General features: G+C 34.0%; 1 long non-coding RNA gene and 2 other non-coding genes across 3 annotated transcripts; all 3 read left to right on the forward strand.

The window, feature by feature from the left end:
- Nucleotides 1–10,858: 10,858 nt before the first annotated feature.
- Nucleotides 10,859–11,852, forward strand: LOC108488423 (uncharacterized). The gene is made up of 2 exons (XR_001871754.2): nucleotides 10,859–11,120; nucleotides 11,578–11,852. It is a non-coding gene; the product is annotated as an uncharacterized LOC108488423 (long non-coding RNA).
- Nucleotides 11,853–15,480: 3,628 nt separating this feature from the next.
- Nucleotides 15,481–15,631, forward strand: LOC128283073 (U4 spliceosomal RNA). Its single transcript, XR_008273415.1, has one exon. It is a non-coding gene; the product is annotated as a U4 spliceosomal RNA (small nuclear RNA).
- A 2,413-nt stretch (nucleotides 15,632–18,044) lies between these two features.
- LOC128282660 (U1 spliceosomal RNA) lies at nucleotides 18,045–18,205 on the forward strand. Its single transcript, XR_008273014.1, has one exon. It is a non-coding gene; the product is annotated as a U1 spliceosomal RNA (small nuclear RNA).
- The last annotated feature ends 3,711 nt before the right edge of the window (nucleotides 18,206–21,916 follow it).

Consider the following 21,916-nt stretch of genomic DNA (forward strand, 5'->3'; position numbering starts at 1 on the left):
TCCTTTTATTTACGTTTGAAGTTTTGGGTTTTAAATGTAATAAGGCCGCTTAATTATTTTTTATGGTTTTAATATGTATTACTAAGATAGGTATTACTTATTTTAACTGTTGAAATTGGATAGCTTTAGGGCACGTTTTCAAAAACAACAATTGATTTCAAAATAACACGACAACAAGCAAAGCTTCCACAATGAAAGTATTTTCCAAAACTAATCACTTTTCCTAAAAATGACTTAATCAAATCGGTTTCCTAGAAATATCCATGACGTTAAGGTGTGGCAATGGCGGTATGCATGTCTAGGATTGGATCCGAAGGGAGCTTGGTACTTAAGCAGTCCGATGGACTCACCACCTCTTTTCCGGTTTCCTACTTGGTGCACAGCTTCCATTCACTTTAACCTATAATGAAATTATCTTTTAAAACACTAAGTAAGTTTTTCTAGATCAACAATATAAAATGTTTTGAACACTTCGATGTGGCATGTCGGATCCGGTCATAACGTCTGGGCCGGGTTTGGGGTGTTACATTTAGTGGTATCAGAGCCTAGGTTGCAACAACTCGGCTGTGGAATGAGTTTACAAAAACAAAGATTTTCAAAAGCGAAAATTTTATAAAGAATGCGAAAAACTCGATTTTCAAAATTTAGATCTTTAGAAGGTGGCATTCTAAATCTCCAGCTCAAGTCTGTATGTATTCTGAATTTTTCTGAATATTTTCCTGAATTATCTGTCTGTACTGAAACCTTATTAGGATACTCTAGATAGGATGATACTGAAACCATAGGAAAATCTGATAAGAGACTCAAACTGTAGCTAGACTTCGATTCTGCGAAAACAAACTCTGAACTACTGTCTGATTCATAAAACATATGTAATAAACACTGGAATATTAATTGATGCATAAAAATTCGTAATCAAGATAATACGATATGAGTACAAGAGGCCGTGGACAGAGCCGAGGAAGTGCTCGAGCGAGATCTTCGTCTTCGAGACATATGCCGTCGGTGGATGCACCGGTACCATCGACAACGGAAGTGGAGTCTCATGATCGTGGTGCCGGGGATGACGCTCTGTCGCATGCAATGCTTCTTATTCTGGAAAGGGTTGCCGGGACAAGTTCGGGCAACAGAATTCGAGGATCGATTTCTGAACGACTCCGGGCCAACAGAGCGGAGATCTTTAGGGGTGTGTCTGGTATCGCCTCGAATATGGCAGAATATTGATTGGAGGCCACAGAACGGATTATGGACAACTTGGACTGCTCTGAGGAGATTGTGAGTGGGGTATCTGTACTAAGTCCTTTGGGTCACTCGGTTAGGGTAGACAAGCTATATAGGGATGCACCCTTAGAAACTCAAGGTAGGATTTTCCCTGGAGATCTGATGGAGTTACCGTTCCGAGAGTTTGATCTCATTTTGGGAATGGACTGGCTTATTAAGCATAAAGCGACCCTGGATTGTGCTGCTAAATGAATGGTGTTAAGGACCACAAAGGATGAGGAGGTTATGGTGATAGGTGAGCGAAGGGATTATTTGTCCAATGTGGTGTCGGCATTAAGAGCCGAGAAGTGGATTCGAAAAGGTTGTGAGGCCTATTTGGCATTTGTAAGTCAGTCGGAAGAGGAGGGACTGACAGTGGATAAGGTTAGGACCGTAAAGGAGTTCCAAGATGTTTTTCTGGAGGAGGTTTCAAGATTGCCTCCGAACCGAGAAGTTGAGTTTGGAATAGATTTGTTGCCTGAACGGCGCCTGTGTCCATTGCACTGTATAGGATGGCACCGAAGGAGTTAGTGGAGTTAAAGGCTCAAATTCAAGAGTTGTTGGATAGGGGCTTCATTAGGCCAAGCGTGTCTCCATGGGGAGCACTGGTGCTATTCGTGAAAAAGAAGGATGGTACGATGCGAATGTGCATTGATTATCGCCAGTTGAACAAACTGACGATTAAAAATAAGTATCCATTGCCAAGGATTGACGATCTGTTTGACTAGCTTAGAGGGGCTTCTGTATTTTCCAAGATCGACCTTCGATCTGGATATCATCAGTTAAGGGTCAAGGAGGCGGATATCCATAAGACGGTATTCAGGACTCGGTATGGTCATTACGAGTTTTTGGTTATGCCATTTGGACTGACGAACGCTCCTGCAGCATTTATGGATCTGATGAATCGGGTGTTCCAACCATTCTTGGATCGATTCGTAGTCGTCTTCATTTATGATATCCTGGTATATTCTGAAATTGAAGCGAAACATGATGAGCATCTCCGTATAGTACTGCGAGTGTTAAGGGAGAAGGAAGTCTTTGCGAAGTTCAGCAAGTGAAAATTTTGGTTGAGGGAGGTAACCTTCTTAGGGCATGTGGTCTCTGCTGAGGGGATTAAGGTGGACCCTCGAAAGATTGAAGCAATTTTGGAGTGGAAGCCACCTAGGACGGTGTCGAAAATTCGAAGTTTCCTAGGGTTGGCAGGATACTACAGAAGGTTTGTGAAAGGTTTTTCTGTTATGGCAGCACCCCTGACAAAACTCATAAGGAAAGGAGAACCGTTTGTATGGACTGAGAAGCAGCAGGGAGCTTTTGAGAAGTTGAAGAAAGTTCTGACTGAAGCACCTGTGTTAATTCAGCCGGAGTCTGGGAAGGATTTTAGTGTGTACAGTGATGCATCACACGTGGGTTTGGGCTGCGTGTTAATGCAGGAGGGTAAGGTGGTTGCATATGCATCACGACAACTTAAACCTCACGAAGGGAACTATCTTACTCATGATTTGGAGTTGGCGGCAGTGATATTTGCACTTAACATTTGGAGACATTACTTGTACGGGGAGAGGTGTATTACATACATAGACCACAAGGGTCTTAAGTATTTGTTGACTCAGAAGGAGCTGAACCTTAGGCACAGGAGATGGATTGAGTTGCTTAAGGATTATGACTATTCGATCGAGTATCACTAGGCAAGGCTAATGTGGTAGCCGATGCTCTAAGTTGTAGAGCTGTATCTGATCTGAGAGCAATGTCTGCTCGTCTGAGTCTGTATGATGATGGAAGTCTGTTGGCTGAGTTGCAAGTGAGGCCAACCTGGGTGGATCAGATTAAGGAAAAACAGTTGAACGATGAGTCTTTGGTCGCTCGTTTCCAACAAGTTAAGGAAGGGGAAACTTCTGAGTTTGGGTTAAATGGCGAAGGAGTTCTGTGTTTCTGAGGAAGAATTTTTGTTCCGAAGGACTCTGATTTGAGGTAGACAATATTGAAGGAAGCTCATGGAGGACTTTGTGCCATGCACCCTGGAGGGAACAAGTTGTATGACGACTTACGAGAATTGTACTGGTGGCCTGGACTTAAACGAGAAGTAACGAGTTTGTAGGGAAATGTCTGACATGCCAGCAAGTGAAAGTTGGGCATCAATTACCCTCTGGACTGTTACAGTTAGTGAAGATACCACTTTGGAAGTGGGAGAGGGTAACCATGGACTTTGTGAGTAGGCTGCCCTTGACACCATCAAAGAAAGACTCGGTGTGGGTGATTGTGGATAGGTTGACCAAATTAGCCCATTTCATACCTGTACGTACTGACTTTTTACTTCAAAAGTTAGCCAAGCTGTATGTGGCGGAGATTGTATGAATTCATGGAGTCCCAGTTTCGATTGTCTCTGATCGGGATCCCAGATTTACATCTCGATTTTGGCAAAAGTTGCATGAGGCATTAGGGACGCGATTGAATTTTAGTATGGCTTTCCATCCCCAGATTGATGGTCAATCGGGAAGGGTTATTCAGATTCTGGAGGACATGTTGAAGGGATGCGTGATTGATTTTCGAAGTAGTTGGGAGGATTACTTGCCGTTGGCAGAATTTACGTACAATAACAGTTACCAGGCAAGTATTCAAATGGCACCGTATGAAGCACTGTATGGACGAAGGTGTCGTACACCTAGTTGTTGGATTGAACTAGGAGAGCGACAAATTCTTGGACCAGAGTTGGTAGCTGATACTGAGGATAAGGTCAGAATAATTAGGGATCGGTTAAAATAAGCATCTGATAGGCAAAAGTCGTATGCAGATTTGAAGCGTAAGGAGATTGAGTACTCAGTAGGTGATATGGTCTTCTTAAAGGTTTCTCCTTGGAAGAAGATATTAAGGTTCGGTAAGAAGGGCAAGTTGAGTCCGCGGTTCATTGGGCCTTATCGGGTTTTGAAGCGAGTAGGCCCAGTGGCTTATCAGTTGGAATTGCCTCCAAAGTTAGACAGGATTCACAATGTTTTTCATGTCTCCATGTTAAGGTGTTATCGTGCTGACCCTGCTCATGTCCTGCCAGTTGCAGAAATTGAAGTTCAGACTGATTTGACCTTTGAGGAGGAGCCTGTGCAAATATTGGCTCGAGATGTTCAGGTTCTCAGAAGGAAATCATCCGTTAGTGGAAGTACTTTGGCGTAATCATGGAAGGGAAGAAACTACTTGGGAATTAGAAGAGACTATGCGTCAACAATACCCTCAACTAGTTGGATCAGGTAAATTTCGAGGATGAAATTTCTTTAAGGAGGGTAGAGTTGTAACGCCCCAATTTTCGAGAATTCTGTGAATGTTGGCATAGGTTTAATTATGTTAGTGGGCCTTTAGAAGGCCCAAGCTTAAGATAGAACCCGGTAATTTTAGTTAATTTTTGTTCCATAAGAAAAAGGGGTGAAATTATGAAATAGAACCTATGTGAAAATGTTTGAAAATGCTATAGGCTAAATTGAAGTGGCCAAATAAATAGGAGTGCAAAATAGGAGGATTTGCATGACAAACCTCCCATTTTACATGAAGTGGCCAGCCATCATGTTGTTGTAGACAATATGAGCACTTGATATCCATAATTTATGGTACAAATTGATACAAATTGATAATGGGTTAGGTAAATGTTCCATGATAATGGATTAGGTAAATATTCTATGATAATGGGTTAGGTAAATGTTCCATGATAATGGTTTAGGTAAATGTTCCATGATGGGAATTTCATGTCTTTTGTATTAAAGAATTAAATGGATGAAATATGAAATTTTATTAAAAGAAAAAGGGGTGAAAAGAACAAAGTTTTGTCCATCTTTGTTCATCATAGCCGAAAGTTAGAGAAGAGAAAGGAGAGGAGAAAGCTCTTGAATGTTTGGTCACTTGGGGAAGAAAATTGAAGGTAAGTTCATGGTAGTTTGCTTTTATTTTGAGGTTCATGAGTTCTTCTTGATTCTACCTTAACTCTTGAAGCATATTTTGGTTTTTAGTTGTGTTGTGAGCATTTAGTCATGAATTAAAATGAAGGAAATGGTTGTTGTTTCATGTTCTTTTGATGAAAAATGGAAGATAGGTGAAGTTGAGCCAAACAAATGAGCATGCATGTCCCTTAGATGCTAAAGGGAAAAATCGGCTAACATGTTGTGCTTTAAAATGATGAAATGGAGACTATACTTAAGTAAAATCATAGATCTGTGATGATTGATTGGTGATATACATGTTTAAATAACATGCATGCAAGTTATGTGTGAAAGAGTGAATTTGGTAATAAATCTGCTTGGGACAGCAGCAGTAACGTGACTTTGGAAAATCACCATAAATTGTGGGAGATGAATTAGAAGCTGAATAAATTATGTAATTAAATATTAATGAGTCTAGTTTCAAATGGAATAAACAAGAACATATTTTGAATTCTGTACAATGAGAAATTTGATTCGTAATGAAGAGTGGTCAGATTAGTCAAATAGTGAAACATGGGAAACTTTAAGAAAAATCTGGTATTGATTGGCCATACAAAAAATTCTAAAAATTTTATGGATAGAAGATATATGAGTCTATTTTCAGGGAAAATTAACAAAACTTGATTTGAAGTTTCGTAGCTCCAGTTATAAATAATTTAGTGACTATTGCTCAGGAAGACAGCTTGCAGTGAAATTATGATTATGTGGTAAACATTGACAAAAATTTGTTAATGAGTTGCTTATTGTTTTCTTATAAGCTTACTATGATCTGTAGGTGTGGTTGGCCGAATATTGTAAGGGCTGAATACGTAGTTCATATTTGAATAGTTAGATTAACGTGTTAGTAACCAAATTGTAGGCAGTTCGTGTGTGGATCTCGTCAGCATATCATCGCAAACAGGTGTGTAACTAACACCCTCTTTCTTAGTCTGGATCGGCAAAAGTCGAAAAGCCGAAATGCCAAAGTCGGTATTTTGTAGATTTTCGAGTGTCACGAATGCTCGTGAGGTAAATCGATTAATGTTTTTGGTAAGTTGCAAAATTTGGACCGCAAAGTGCATGATTTACGTGCCCTCGATATTTTTGGGCTTAATGGGCCAAAGTTGGAATGATGGGCCAACGGCCCAATTCGGTAAGAACCCTCGATGCGTGATTCATTAGTACGTGAAAAGTAGGAATATGCATGAAAAACCCTAAAATAGATAACTTACTGAAATACCTTTAAAAGTGGAAAATTTACGCTTTATCCCTAGTAGATAAATTACCAAATACCCCTAGGGTTAAATTGACCTAAATGCATGTTTGACTATTTGTTATTTATCGCATGCCATATTGTTATTATCGATGCATGAGATTGGGATATTGACGGAGGAAGTACTGAAAGTGGCTTGTCCACGTCTCGGAGGCTTTGCCTCAATTTATCGTTAATCGAGCAAAGCAAGGTCAAGAATCGTGGAGTGTTAAATTGGGTGGGTTGAGCTATTCCCACATGGAGTGTAGGGCTGGTACGGGTGGAGTGTAGTGGTTGGTGGGTTGAGTAGTCTCCCAAATGGGCTTGCATATGTTATTGATGTTGCATGTATTTTGAAATGGGCCTATGGGCCATATTATTATTTGAATAAGTGGCTAAGGCCCAATTCTTATGTCTCAAAAGGGCTCGTCCAAGACCATCATTACTGAATGGGCTTAGGCCCAATAGGCTTGAGCCGACTTGGGCTTTGAATGGGTTTTCCTTACACACCGAGTTTCCCCAAACTCACCCTTTTATTTTCATCTACGCAGAAATCCCCAACCATAGTGGGCTTGGAGTCGTGAGGGAATTGGAGTGGCCACCCGCTCAAAGTTTGATTTTCTTCCGTGAAATGGACATCCTTTTATTTACGTTTGAAGTTTTGGGTTTTAAATGTAATAAGGCCGCTTAATTATTTTTGATGGTTTTAATATGTATTACTAAGATTGGTATTACTTATTTTAACTGTTGAAATTGGATAGTTTTAGGCGCGTTTCAAAAACAACAATTGATTTCAAAATAACACGACAACAAGCAAAGCTTCCACAATGAAAGTATTTTCCAAAATTAATCACTTTTCCTAAAATGACTTAATCAAATCGGTTTCTAGAAATATCCATGACGTTAAGGTGTGGCAATGGCGGTATGCATGTCTAGGATTGGATCCGAAGGAGCTTGGTACTTAAGCAATCAGATGGACTCACCACCTCTTTTCCGGTTTCCTACCGGTGCATGACTTCCATTCACTTTAACCTATAATGAAATTATCTTTTAAAACACTAAGTAAGTTTTTCTAGATCAACAATATAAAATGTTTTGAACGCTTCGATGTGGCATGTCGGATCTGGTCATAACGTCTGGGCGGGTTTGGCAACAAAAATAGGATTAATATGCGTGGAATTAACAGGAATTGAGATAGGATTAGAAAATTGTATTTTACTGGAACTAATGCAAACCGAAGGACTAGACTCAAGAATGGAAATAGGCGTTAAAATGCTCCCTGGTTCTGTAGACATAGTGTTCGAATCCATGGCATTAGGGCCCGCCTGCTTGGTGACTTGTAATTGATTAATTATTAATGGGTCAAAAATCTGCTTACTAGCAGATAACCTAGCTACTCCAAGGCCCGAATCCTCATCAGCAGACTTTCGTCCCACTATCCCATTAAAAATTGGATCCACCGATTTTAAAATAGAAAGCCCAGCATCCATCAAATCTTCCTCCAATCTATTATACCTATTGAGATTGGGACTATCCTGAGTTATTTGCTTCTGCTTTCCTTTCAAGTCCCCAGCGTCGAAACCATTTTTATTTTGAAAAACGGAGGTCGACTTTAAAACGAAAATGGAGTCGCCACTAATCCCTTTTGTTTAGGTGTGATCGGGTCACCTTGTGATCAATCATTTTAATAAAGCATTTCGGTTTATTAAAACAACATTTTTGGTCTACGAAAAACTAAAAAATGGATTCGGGAGTCAGTTACGCGCGAGGAAGGATTAGCACCCTCGCAACGCCCAAAATTGGTATCGTATTGATCAATTAACGTCCTAATGTTGAAAATTTGAAAAAGATTTTAAAATACAATTCCTTTAAAATGTTTGGATAACTTGAATTGGATATTGAGATTCTCTCACTTAGAAGGAATAAAATATCATATCCAGCACGATAGGACACAACATTTCAAACCCTCGATACAAGATCATCTTATAATTTCCAAAACTCATGCATTTGAAATTTCAAAAGGATATTTGGCTATCTAGTCAAACGATAAGTCGAAACCCAGCACGATTGGGCACGATTTCTCAAATTTCCAAACACAAAATATTGCCTCGTTTTAATTTAAGAGAACATGGACGAAATTTCAAAAAGATATTCAGTTATTCGGTTGAACGAAAAATCGAAACCCAGCACGATTGGGCACGATTTCTCGAATTTCCAAACATGAAATATTTTCTTATTTTTTAGAAATCCTTATCTCGGGATACAAAATGTCATATCCAGTAAGTTAAGACACAACACCTCAAATTCCTAAGAATAAGATTTTATTTGAAACTTATACGTTTTGATTGAAAAAGGGTACCCGGTTACTTAGATTAAACGAGGAAAATTGGAACCTAGTAAGTTAGGGCACAATTTTCTCGAACATGCCAAATACCGAGTATTGCCTTATTTTGAAAACTTTTGAATAAAATTGTCGAAACCGTTTTTCATTTCAAGGGAAAAAAAAGAAATCGACTTTTAAACAACATGTGGAGTCGCCACCAATCTTTTTGTTTAGGTGAGATTGGATCACCTGATAAGACATTTAGCTTAAAACATTTTTAATCTATGTAAAAAATAAAATAAAATGGGTTCAGGAGCCGATTACGTAGGAGGAAGGGTTAGCACCCTCACTACGCCCAAAAACTAGTACCAGATTGATCACATGTTGTCCTTATGTTTAAAATTTTAGAAAAGAAATCTTGAAATATGGTTCTTATTAAAATGTTTGAGTGGTGTAAGCTGGTCATCAAAACTCTCTCGTTTCAAAGGTATGCAGCATCACATCCAGCATGATTGGACACGATTCTTCATACTTTTTAAAACACAATTGATTTTTTGACTCCCAAAAGGTTAAAAATTATAAAGGGATATCCAGATATTTAGTCCAACGAAAAATCGAAACCCAGCACGGTAGGGTACGATTCTTCGAATTTCCAAATATTGAACATTGCCTTATTTGAATATTTTTTTAAAATAAACCATTGTAAACTATCTCAAAACGCCTTAATTTTACTTGAAATAAAAGGGAATAATTAACTTTAAAACAAAAAGTGAAAATAAACAAAAGGAAAAATTACGAACATTGGACAATATACACAAGTAATATATCCTTCTAATGAGTTAAAATATTATAGTCATGAAAAGAAAAACAAATTTACTGAACATACAATAACAATGTGCTCACATCCAACGTTAATAAATTAGAATAAAATATAACAAGTTTCAACATAGATGAACGTAAATTGAAGTAATAGTACAAAAGACTGATTGACAATATACAAACATAATATATAAAATAATATGAAAAATAAAACGCAACACATAATATACAGAGCAATATGGACACTTTGAGAGCCAATATAATACACAACAATTTAAAAACTATATGAAAAACTTACAAATAAACAATGCATGCTAGGGTTTGAAATGGTTTACATATATAAAAATAAAACTTAAAAATATGTAAATGGATATTAAAATAAAAATATTGTGAAAGAAGAAATTGAGCAAATATCATACAAAAATATTTTAAAACAATACATATCTATTTGAAGGTGATAATATACATACAATAATAAAAAATCGATGTAAACAATATATATAATGAAGATATAATAAAAATAAGGAATAAACAATATACATAAAAGAATAACAAGCCAATATATAATAAAACTATATATACATGAAAGAATCCTAAATAACAAAGAAATAATAAAATATGTTTTTTTCAAGAATAAATTACATACATAATAAATTTAAAAGGAGATGCAAATAAGCGATTTAAAAGAAATTATATATATAAAATAACATAGAATTAATAATGTTTATAAAATAAAACTATTTTAATATAAATTATATATATAGGTAATTTAAATTAAATATTGTACAAAATTTTAAAACAATATGATATATAAAAGGTGATTTTAAAATAATACTTATATAATAAAAACAAAGTAATTTATGAAAGTAATTTAAAATGTGTAAAAAAATTAAGAGATAAACACTAAATGAATGTTATAAAAGAAATAATGAATTATACAAATTGAAATGGAAAAAAAAACTTAATTGAAATAAAATTAAACTGACAGAGATAATTAATAAATAAAATAAATCAATGAAACTATCATAAAGACTAAAATACAATGCGCGTGAATGCATGAGGGCTAAAAGTGCAAATGTTCCCAACTCCAAAAAAAAACACTCAGGCGCGGACTGAATTGGAATAGCGCTCAAACTTCAAGGCAGAAATGAAAGAAATAGGATAAGATTAAATTAAGGGTGGCGCAAATGGGAGGGACTGGTCGCGCAAATTTTCCATTTAAAGTGAAAATGCGCATATCCAGCTTACAAATTGGGTCAACGCGCGGGCTTTCTTGTTTTACCAAATGACGCCATTTTTTAACATTAAAACTAAAAGAAATTGGATGACAATCTGCCATTTTCTTTAAACAATCAAAGCAAATCCCTAATTTTTCCCTTCTTTAACCGATTCTCAAATATCAAACCCTAGCCACTTCAAAAACGAAGGAAATTCCCACTTTCACTATTCAGCCGATTAACACTCTAAAATCCCCATCTCAGGCTTCGATTTCTATGAAGGAGATAAGGACTCCGATGGCTCGTTTTCGAAGGTAAACTCCCCTCTCTCTTTTCCTTTTGTTCTTAAACGCAATGACGAATGATTGAAAAAGATCAATCGCCAAAAAGTGCAAAAATTTAAAGAAATTTAAATAGAAATCACCTTCTAAAAATTCTGACTGCCTTCTTCGTATTCCCCCCTTTTTCTTTTCACATTTGTTTTTTAAAATGTAAATGATAAAAACAAAAGAAATAAAAAATGATCAACAAAATATTAAAGAGATTTAAGAAACGGCGATCACCTTCTCCAAAAAATCCTTTGAATTTTTATTGAGTATCAGTATGTAGTATGAGTGCGTAATATGCGTCCTCCCCCCAAAATACATAGTACATTCAATCCCTTTTTATAGCTGAAAAATGAAAATAAAATAAATAAGAAAACTTGAATTGCTTTGCTGTAATCTGCTGCGTATTTTGCTATTTGCTCCTTCTTGTGTGTTCCATTTGCAGGTGTGGAGAAACGGCAGTACAGAAGAAGCCGCTCGTGGAAGCCGTGCGTGGAAACTACTCGTGGGATCAATCTGTTGTTGCCCTAGCACATTCCAGAGACCCTTAGAGTTTCTGGTGTTTTCACATTATTGGGCTCCTTTGGGCCGTTTATTAATTGGGTGTAATGGGTTTTGTTGGGCCAGGGATTAAGTTGGGGTTTGAGTTGTTTGGGTTAGGTTTAATTTAGGTTTATTTGGACTTGTTTAATAGAGCATAAATTTGGACTTTGGGCTTTATTATTATTATTATTATATTTTTTTATTTTTTATATTTTGATTTTTTTTTATTTTTTGTATAAGCCCGGACAAAAATTGGGCCTTACAAAAATGATTTGACAACTTAAATGCTATTAAAACACGACCCTTTAAACGAATAAAATGCGATGGAATAATAATGTACAACGCAAAGTAATAATTCATAAACAAAATGTTATAATAATAAATTACAAATAACAAATAAATACAAAGGAAGAAAATCTAAAATAAAATATAAAACAATTCTAAGCAAATAATACAAAAAAGGATTTAAAATGGATGTTATAAAAGCGATCTAAAGTATATAAAATAATTTTAAAAAATTAGTATCCATTCAAGATAAAATAATGTATAAAACTCTTTAAAAATATTATATAAACAATTCAAAATATATAATATGTAAAAAGTTTGAAATACATAATATATGAAAATATTAAAGTAAGTAATGTATAAAATTGAAATGAGCGGTATATAAAAAGTTAAAATAGATAATAACAAAAAATGTAAAATAAATAAATAAATAAGAAAAAGTAATAATTAAAATAATATTAGTATATAAATAGAAATAAAATATAATAAATAGAAACATAATAATAGTAGAAATATAAATAGATAAATAAAATTAGATAAATAATAATAGTATTAGAATAACAAAATAAATATAAATAGAAACATAAAAATAATAGGAATAATATATTAAATTAGTTAATTTTATAATAAAATAGCGAAAATAAAAAAGGATTAAATCGAACCTTAAAGCAAAATTCTGGGGCAAATCAAAATTAAATAAAAGAAAATGGATCAATTTGAACGTGTGAATAACAAGGAGGGACCAAAAGGGAAATAATCCCCACCCTCCAAAACACATAGCTTCAAGGAAGATCAAAATGTAGTCAAAACAAATTTTAGGGCCAAAATTAAGAATAATGAAAACTTAATTGCAAAACAAATAAAAACAGAAGGGCTAAAAGCAATCGGATGAATTTAGAAAAACAAAGAAATTGAAATGAAATGGACAAAATTCCCACGTAATTGAAAGAAAAAAGAAAATAATTCAATTCCAATAGAAATAGGAAAAGAGAGAATAATCCAATTCTAAATTGAAGTAGGAATACCAAAAGTCCTCCAAAAGTAATTCGTTCCCCTTTCAAAGAACAAAATACCCCTATTTATATACATGTGGTTTACTAAAAATAGCCTAACTAATTCAATAATAAAATAAAATAAAAATAATATCTTTCTATTTTTAGCCTTTTACCAAGTCAACAAAATTTGATAACCCCTTGGCTTTCTCCATCTTTTTGATTTGGCCACAATTTAATGACTGTCTTTCAATTTGGCCCTTTTTGGCTTGTTTTCGACCGATTGCATCCTTTGGCTTTGGTTTTTATTTTTTCCGGCCCAGGCCAAAATTGGCCTATTACACTCAGCTTTAAAATTCTCTTGGAAATCAGCCACTTTCCCTTCCTCTCTTATATTCTGCTCTTTTTCTAAACCAGCCATACTTTCCATGTTAGCCAAAGCACCAAATCTGGACCCCGATTTCCCTTTTTCTTTGGTATCCTGTTTGACCCGGGAATTTCACCGATTTTTCCTTTCGACCACCATCTATGGCCCGTACGTCATCAATTCACCTTCTTCCCCCTTCTCTGTTGACGTGCCATCGGTTTGAACCTTCTCCGGGCCAAAAATCGGTTTCATCAAGCCACATATCTCCTTTGTATGGCCATACTTCCCACAAGTGAAACAAATAGTCGGTAAAGCTTCATATTCAACCCTCTGAATTCTGCCATTAACAAGAAGTTGAGCAATCAAAGGTTTGTTCAGATTAATATATACTGCCATTCTAGCGAACCTGCCTCTTGTCCTGTTATCAGTATTGAAATCCAGCCGAACTACCTTCCCAATGGTGCCTCCATTTCTTCAATAATTTTTCTCTTATATAAAAAACCAGGAAGGCCTGCTAACCCAATCCATGCCAATACAATGCTTGTGTATGGTTGAGAGGAATTAAAATCCTTTGTCCAGGGTTGGACTGTCAAGTACTGGCCATAAATCATCCAAGGACCCTGGGACAAAACTTTAGTATAATCATCAATAGATTGAAATTTAACCAGATAATATCCATTCTCAGTATCCATGAGATGGAACGGCTTGATGGGATTCCAAAGACTGCTAATTCGGTTGTTCAGGATCCCATATCAAATGTTTCTCCCAAGTAGGTTAATCATTACCGTGAGTTCCATCTCTTTGAAGAGGATTTTTGGATCCTCTCAGAAAAATCAATGGCAGGAATACCATTAACAATAGATCTCCGAATGTCTGCTTCAAAAAACTCCAAATCAACATCAGTGACGGCACTAGGAGATTCCAACTTTTCATTATCGATCGCTCCAGGATTGACCCCCAGAAGTTTATCCTTCCATGATATCATTGGACTCGAGCCAGAATCCACCACCATGTCAGTATCTTGCTCACCATTTCCTTCCTTGAAATGAACTTTCTTAGTTGTCCTATCGGCATCTGACCGAGCCTTATCTCCATCATCTATAACCGAATGCGAAGAAGTGCTAACAGGGTTTAGAGAGATTCCTTCCATTATTTGCCTAAAAAACTCCTCTTTAAACGCAAAAATTCACATAATTATTTGTGATTTTGTATTCACGAAAATAATTCATCGAATAGTGATGGTATCTAATTTAATTTCCGAAGTTCATTGAAAATTTGTTGTTTCAATTTGTAGTTGGCGCATAGAATTACTGTTCAATCATTTAATTGGCTTTTCAATTCTACGTTCTAATCATTTAAATTGAATTTAGAAGCTTTTTTATTTTAATTTTTCACTGTTTTACGATAATTGAAAATCTTATAAGCATCTACTGTTCGAAGTTCTAGGCATAGAAACAATGCTTAATATTTGTATATAACATACATGGCTTCACACACATGGTGCCATGTTCTTCAATTAAATACCACGTAATCGAGATGGAGTTTGGTAATTGTACACTAAGGCTGTTGTCTTGGTGAAGCTGATGGAGGATCTTCATCAATTGAGTGAACTTAGGGTTCTAAACTCGGAGGTATTGGAGTTGGATAAATGCTTGACTAATCTCAGAGGAAGACTTGAAGGCAACGAGTGTCTTTATGATGGCATTCTTGTGAATGTGTCATGGTGTCTTTATGGTGTTGTTCCGCAACGCCAACAGCATGGCTAAATTTAATTTTTACTCAAATCATCTTTTTGCATTTTACTTTGTAACTTATAATTATTTAGAAAAATTGAAACTTCAAAATAATTCAACCACCATTTTACAAATTAATCTGAAAAATTAAAAGTGGCTGAGTTGAATAGAAGACAAGTAAAAAAAAAAAATCATATGTATCGTATTTTTATAGTATTATTAATTAATATAGGTAAAAAGTTTTAATTACACATTTATTCATTTAATTTTATTGTGAAGTTAAACAAAAAAAATAACTACACTGGAAGCTAAACAAGGTTACAACAAAATACACAAAATTAGGCTATTATATCCCACATGTACTGGACAATAACTCAGACAAATCATGCACCTGCTATAAAATTGAGCTAAAAGGGTCTGGTCAAGCCATCTTTGCGCTTGGGGCAATGACGCAGCTAGTGAGGTTTTAACCGAGGCGCGTCTATTGCTGGTTGAAAACTATTTCCAAACCCCCTCTTAGGCCTTGGTTCTGCCCTGGCCTTTGAGAATTTCTGGAAGGGTTCCCTTCGGGGTAAAACTCTACAATTTATAGTTAATTAGTTTGCTCTTCTTTTTCCCCTAAAATTAAGATGAAACAGTTTGTTTATGAAGTTAAGGTGTTCAAAATATTTGAAGGATTTAGCATTTGTAACATTTATTTTATTTGTAAGAGATTTTTGTATTTAAAAATACATACAAAAAATTCTTGATAAGTGTTCGACACAATAATGAGAGGTTGAAACTTGTTGATCCAAGCGTATTATACATTGCAACAATTAGTTAGGGTAATTTATTAACTAATTGATCCAACCATTTACAATTCAATTGTTGATTATTTCACAAAATTCGATCTACTCAATTAATGAAATATATAAGTTTAAAATTTTTAATTGAACTAATTAACTGTACACCAGGTAATTACTATCTACTAGAAAAATAATAAAAAGAAAATGTACAACATAATAGAATAGAAAAAGTAGAAACTAAAATTAGTAAAAGAGCAATAAAAATTGAGAATTGAAACATAACAACAAAAAGAATAATAAGTATTACAGGGGTAATAAACCTCTTTCACCAATGATAAGAAAGTTGTGAGCTTGATTTAATCAAAGAACTTGATGAGGTATTAAACGCAACTATAGAGATTATAATAAACTAGATGAAGGAGGTTACAGGAATGAAATGTAAGAATACACATTTTGAGTTGGTTCGTATGGATAGAGTATGGTTGGGATCATATGGATGGAGTAAGCTTGGCTTCAATTCACTTTCATATGAGTTACGCCATTTTTTCCTCTTTTCATGGCTTCAGACTCTTCTATAGGTTGATTCAGGGGCGAAGCCAGAACAATCTTTTAGGGTAGGCAAATGAAATTTTAATTTTGTATAGTTTATATCTTTATAATTTTTAAAGGATTAAATCGAATTTTTATAATTTTAAGGGAGTAAAGCACAAATTTACCTTTACTAATTTAAAATTTTAAAAAAATTTAGAGGGCCTAAATGGCAATTCTTCATTTTAGGGGGGCCGGGGCCCATGCCACCCCCCTAGAATCTCCTCTGGGTTGATTGTTTAGAGAATTTGGATATTTCTTCTAAAAAGATAACATTTTAGTCTCGATAAGATTCCTAACCTTGTATTCCAAAGTAGAATGATTGTCTGTTGAGTTCCAATAATTTTCATAATGATAGCTACAATGCTCATTAATATTATTAGATTTTATCTCACCCACAATGTGGATGACTAAAAGTATTTGATAATTAGAACATTACTATAAAAATATGGGTTAGTATTTTGTACACTAGCAGTGTCCTTTTTATATTCTACAAGTAGCCATAAAAGTTGTCATGTGTCTCTTTTTTAAATATTTTTAAATATTTTGCTATATCCCTATAGGACACTTGTCAACCTCCCGATCTTACTTGTGTAGTCTAAAACTCCATTAGAAGTGTACCAAATATTTTTCCTAAGAATATATCAACAAACGATTATTAGTGAGCAGCAAGGACTTTTTTATATGAATTTGTTGGTCTTGTGTTCAATTCCTAAATAATGTTTTTCAATTATTTTATTTGAATATTATATAAAAGTATGAAAATATGAAAATATCCTTATAATAAATTAATTACCCTTTAAAATAAGGGTATTTTAGTACTTTCAAAACTAAATTGATTTCGAGTTGAATCGTGATACCAACTCAAGGCTTTGATAGAATAAGCATAAGGAGGTAATTCTGGAAAAAAGCTAAAGTAGAAATTTGGTGTCTTCCTATTATGTTGTTCTTACCATTTTCACTATGTATGCATTTCTCATCCACTCTTTTGTTTGGATTGAGCACATCCATATATAAATTAAACTATCGAGAAAATGGCTAAATGATATCTAATGAATATAATTTTTTTTACTATGTAGACTCTACTTGAATAAAATTTATTGTCTTGGAAATAAATCTTTTTCAGTCAATTTATCCAAATAAGTACTTTTATTATTAATTAAGTAGGATTAGATAGGCTTTTGATTTTCATTCTTCAAAATAGAGGTTGTACAATGGATTTATAAATATAAATATGATTTACACACTTAATAATCTTAAATTGAATTTTATTTAAAAATATTTCAATTTTAAATTACTTAAGATGAAAATATCACTTGGAATTCAAGTGTATTATACATGGCAACAATGGACAGACTTTTATATTTATGGGTATTTTAAAGGATGGATATTCGATATTTAAAAGTATTTAACACATCACTATAAAATTAACAACAATGTTATTATTGAAGGAAATCGAGATTGGGAAATGTTAATAATTAGTGTTTAGAAGCATTGAAAGATAAAAATGTTCTAGATCTTTATGCTCCCAATGCAACCTCAATCCCACATTGCTAATATATAGTAAACAAAACATAAGGGGTGGTGTATAAGGAGAGAGGATAGGGCAACACTAAAACATACTTACCTGGACGGGGTCAATGAGTGATCAGGAAGACTCATGGCCTAGAGCAGTGACCTCCATTGCACTTGGGAGGGGTGTTGCTTTAAGGTCTCCCCAAGAGGGAGAGCCTACGTCATAATTTGTGGCAGTGGGGGCTTGCGTTCGCGCAGCCCCTATCAATTTCAAGTAAAAAGTAATTGGTACCAAATTGTAGGATATAATTCTTTTTTCCATACGGGTAAGCAGCTTCAAAAGCTGTTATTATATGATCTCTCCTTACAGAACACCCTTAGGTATTTTTTGTTGTAGGGATGTAGGTTCAAGTTGTGGGCTTAAGGGCATAAGGGCTTAGGACATTTTAAACTTTTAATGCTTATAAACACTAATTAACATTTCTCAATCTCGATTTCTATCTATAATAAATATTATTTTGATCAAGTAGCGTTGTTCTTCATTTTGTAAAGATGTATTAAACATTTTTCAGTATCACATATTGATCCTTTAAAGTGCTAGTAAATATAAAAATTGCGCCCATTATTTTCATGTTTAATACACCCCATTTTATGTGGTATTTTCATCTTATCTATCAAATGGATTGATCTTTACTTATTTGAAAAATCAAAATATCTTTTTAGTCATATCTATATATATATAAATCTGTCATCCAACATCTATTTAGGAGGGAACGGAAGCTTATCTAATGATTCATAATACAAAGGACATAATTGAATAAATTGATTGATGAAGATTTATTGCATGAGCAACAAATTTTGTTAAAAGTAGAGTTGGTATAATAAAAAAATGGTATTCATATGACACGATCTGTCTATTTTTGCATTGACTATATAATTTTGGGCTCAATCCAAAGAAAGTAAAGAGTAGATGAACAAGATATACATAGTAAAATTGATACGAATGACATAATAAGCGGATAACGAATCAAGTCATCTAAATTCCTATGACGTACATAGAGTTTTTACGGTATTTTTTTCAGAACTACCATTTAACGCCTGTTCCATCAAAGGTAGTATAATTAATTAGCATCGTAGCCATCGTTAAAGAAATTATCAGAACTCAACAAAGAATTGTTGTAGTTTGAAATACAAGGTTAGGGATCTCGTCAAAGCTGAAATGTTATGTTTTAAAGAAGAAAACCTATATTCCCTAAAGAAAAAACGTGTCGAAAAATTGAAGCCATGAAGAGGAAAAGAGGTTGTGACTCGTATGAAAGTGAACTAAAACCAAGATTTTGTAAAAACAGATTTCAACACAAATCCCAACTATCATCTAACTCAGAATGTGTATTCTTACATTTCATTGCCATAACCTTACTTAACCAGCTCACAACTTTCTTATTTCAGCCCATAAAACAAATATCGATTTAACACTCCTTTTCCTTCTTAGTTTTCAATTCAAAAATTTTATTGCTCATTAAATTTTGGCTTCCGCCCTATCTTTTCTATCATGTTGTACATTTTCTTCCTACTATTCAGCTAGAAATTTTAAACACTGAATTTATAGAAATTATATATTTCATTAATTGAATAAATCAAATTTTTAAAATAATCGAAAATTAAATTGCAACTGGTTGATTCAACTAGTAAATAAATTACCCTAAATTTATTCAAAATTATCTGTAGATATAATTCATAGTTCCTATGTATAATACAATTGAATTTAAATGGTATTTTCATTTTAAATAATTAAATAGATTGTTCTTATATAATTCTTGAAAGATTTAATTAATTTTTTTAATCATATTTTGTTATATCGTATGTCGATAATAACGGTAGGAATGATCGCAAAGCAATAAGAAAGAAAAATAAGAACACGCAGATTTTACTTGAAAATTTATTCTCGGGAAAAACCATGGGCAGAAGAGGAGAAATTCACTAATGTTGAAAAAAAAAATACAAGAGGTTTTCGGCTAGGCACAATTTTTGAGGGTAAGAAGTATAGTCCTATACAAATTTAACTTGTGTAGCAAGGTATGTACCGCAAGGGCTCTGCCCCCGCACCCTCGGTCAAGATTAGTGGTTCGACTCAAGGCCATAGCCCACCACAAATTCCAATTTTGCATCTATTTTATTTCTTTAATAAGTGAGTTATATATCAAACTTTTCAAATCGAATCAAACGGGTTTCAGATCACACAACTCTAATATATTCAATTTAAGATTAGAAATCGTAAAACATGTAGTATAAATAACATACAGACAAATCAACCGGAAGCTGGTGAAAATTTTAGTAACCCTCTAAATGAAGTAGTGATCACGACCTGCTAAACCTTCAAACATCTGATCGATAAATAGAAAAGCGAAATGACATTTTTTTTTCATTAATGAATTCAATTTTCCTATAATCTATAAAAACACGACACCCATTTTGAACCGGTTGGCATTTAACTCACCATTAAGATTTTTTTAACACAGTTATACTTATTTTCTTTGGAACTTGTCCTTACAAGAAAAATGGGAAAATCCAAATTTCGCAACCACATTTCTTGCTATTGTGAATTATTTCAACAATATTAGTTGTGATTATGTAAAACTGAAATATTTGTAATAGATGTTAGATGTTGCTGCTAGATATGATTTGTGGGTGTTTATCTCAATCATAAAATTTTGTCGTTACACATTTTAAATTTTATACATAACGACAAAATAAGCTATTTTTCAAGAAAAATAAATTATTAAATGTTATAATATTAACCATAAATATAAAATAAACTATTTTTCAAGAAAATAAATTATTAAATGTTATAATATTTACCATAAATATAAAATATCGTTATATAATTTAACTTTTTGTTTATTAATCGTATCAGTTTTAAATGCCATTATGAAACATTTGCAAATGCATTTAAATGTGTTGTTGAATTTAACTTTATGATTACTAATCTCAATAATAAAATTTATCTTGCGACACAATTCCTCCACCCCATTCGGCTGCAGGGGGAGATAGGATTATTAGGGTTGGTACATCGACAGGTTCTTTTTTTTGTTAAAAGTGTTTATGGGAAGATTTGGGAAAGATTGTGGAACCCGAAAGAGACGGTGTGGAAAATTCCCTGGAAATTTCAAGGACCCCAACAAGTTAAATTCTTTATTTGGCTTGCTTTCAAGTAACGTTTGCTTAATAATGTGGAAAGAGTACATCGGGGAATTGGGCATGATACGACTTGTGGTCTTTGTGGGCATGGTTTCAAATATATACTTTATGTCATTATGGATTGTTCTACAACAAGGAGTATTTGGGATTAGTTAATTCCAATAGATCGACAAGCTTGGTTTTATTTTGGTAATTTGCATGAATGGCTTATATCAAACTTACAGAATCAACATGGCTAGTGCTTGGGAGATGTGGATTGGAATTGTCTTTTTGGAATCATCATTTGACACATTTGGAAGAATCAAAATCATTTTATTTTTCAAGGTGTGTCTTGAAATATTAGTGATATTACCAAGGTGTCCTATAGTTGGGCAAAACAAATATGTCTCTTTTAAAAGGGATTCATTGTTTGAGACACAAAGATCGATTCTAACCCCATACTTGACAGGTAATTGGGTTTGTTTAAACACTGATAGGTTAGTCAAAAATGAAACAGGTTTTGCTGCAACAGGAGGATTGTTTGTGATCAAAATGGGAGGTAGATTCTTGGTTTTAACAGGTATTTGAGGAATTGCTTTGTTTTCGATGCTGAATTATGAGGCAGCTTGGATGGATTGGTATTCTTAATCGATCGGGGTTATGATAATGTCTTGATTAAAATTGATAATCTTAAGGCGACGAAAGCCATTTAGGAGAATTCTTTTGAGAGTTCCAAATCTACTTTGATTAGAAGAATTCATCAACTTTTGGTACAAATTGGGCATTAGGGTATATGCCA

The sequence above is a fragment of the Gossypium arboreum genome, chromosome 10 (assembly GCF_025698485.1).
Source record: "Gossypium arboreum isolate Shixiya-1 chromosome 10, ASM2569848v2, whole genome shotgun sequence".
Taxonomy (NCBI): Eukaryota; Viridiplantae; Streptophyta; class Magnoliopsida; order Malvales; family Malvaceae; genus Gossypium; species Gossypium arboreum.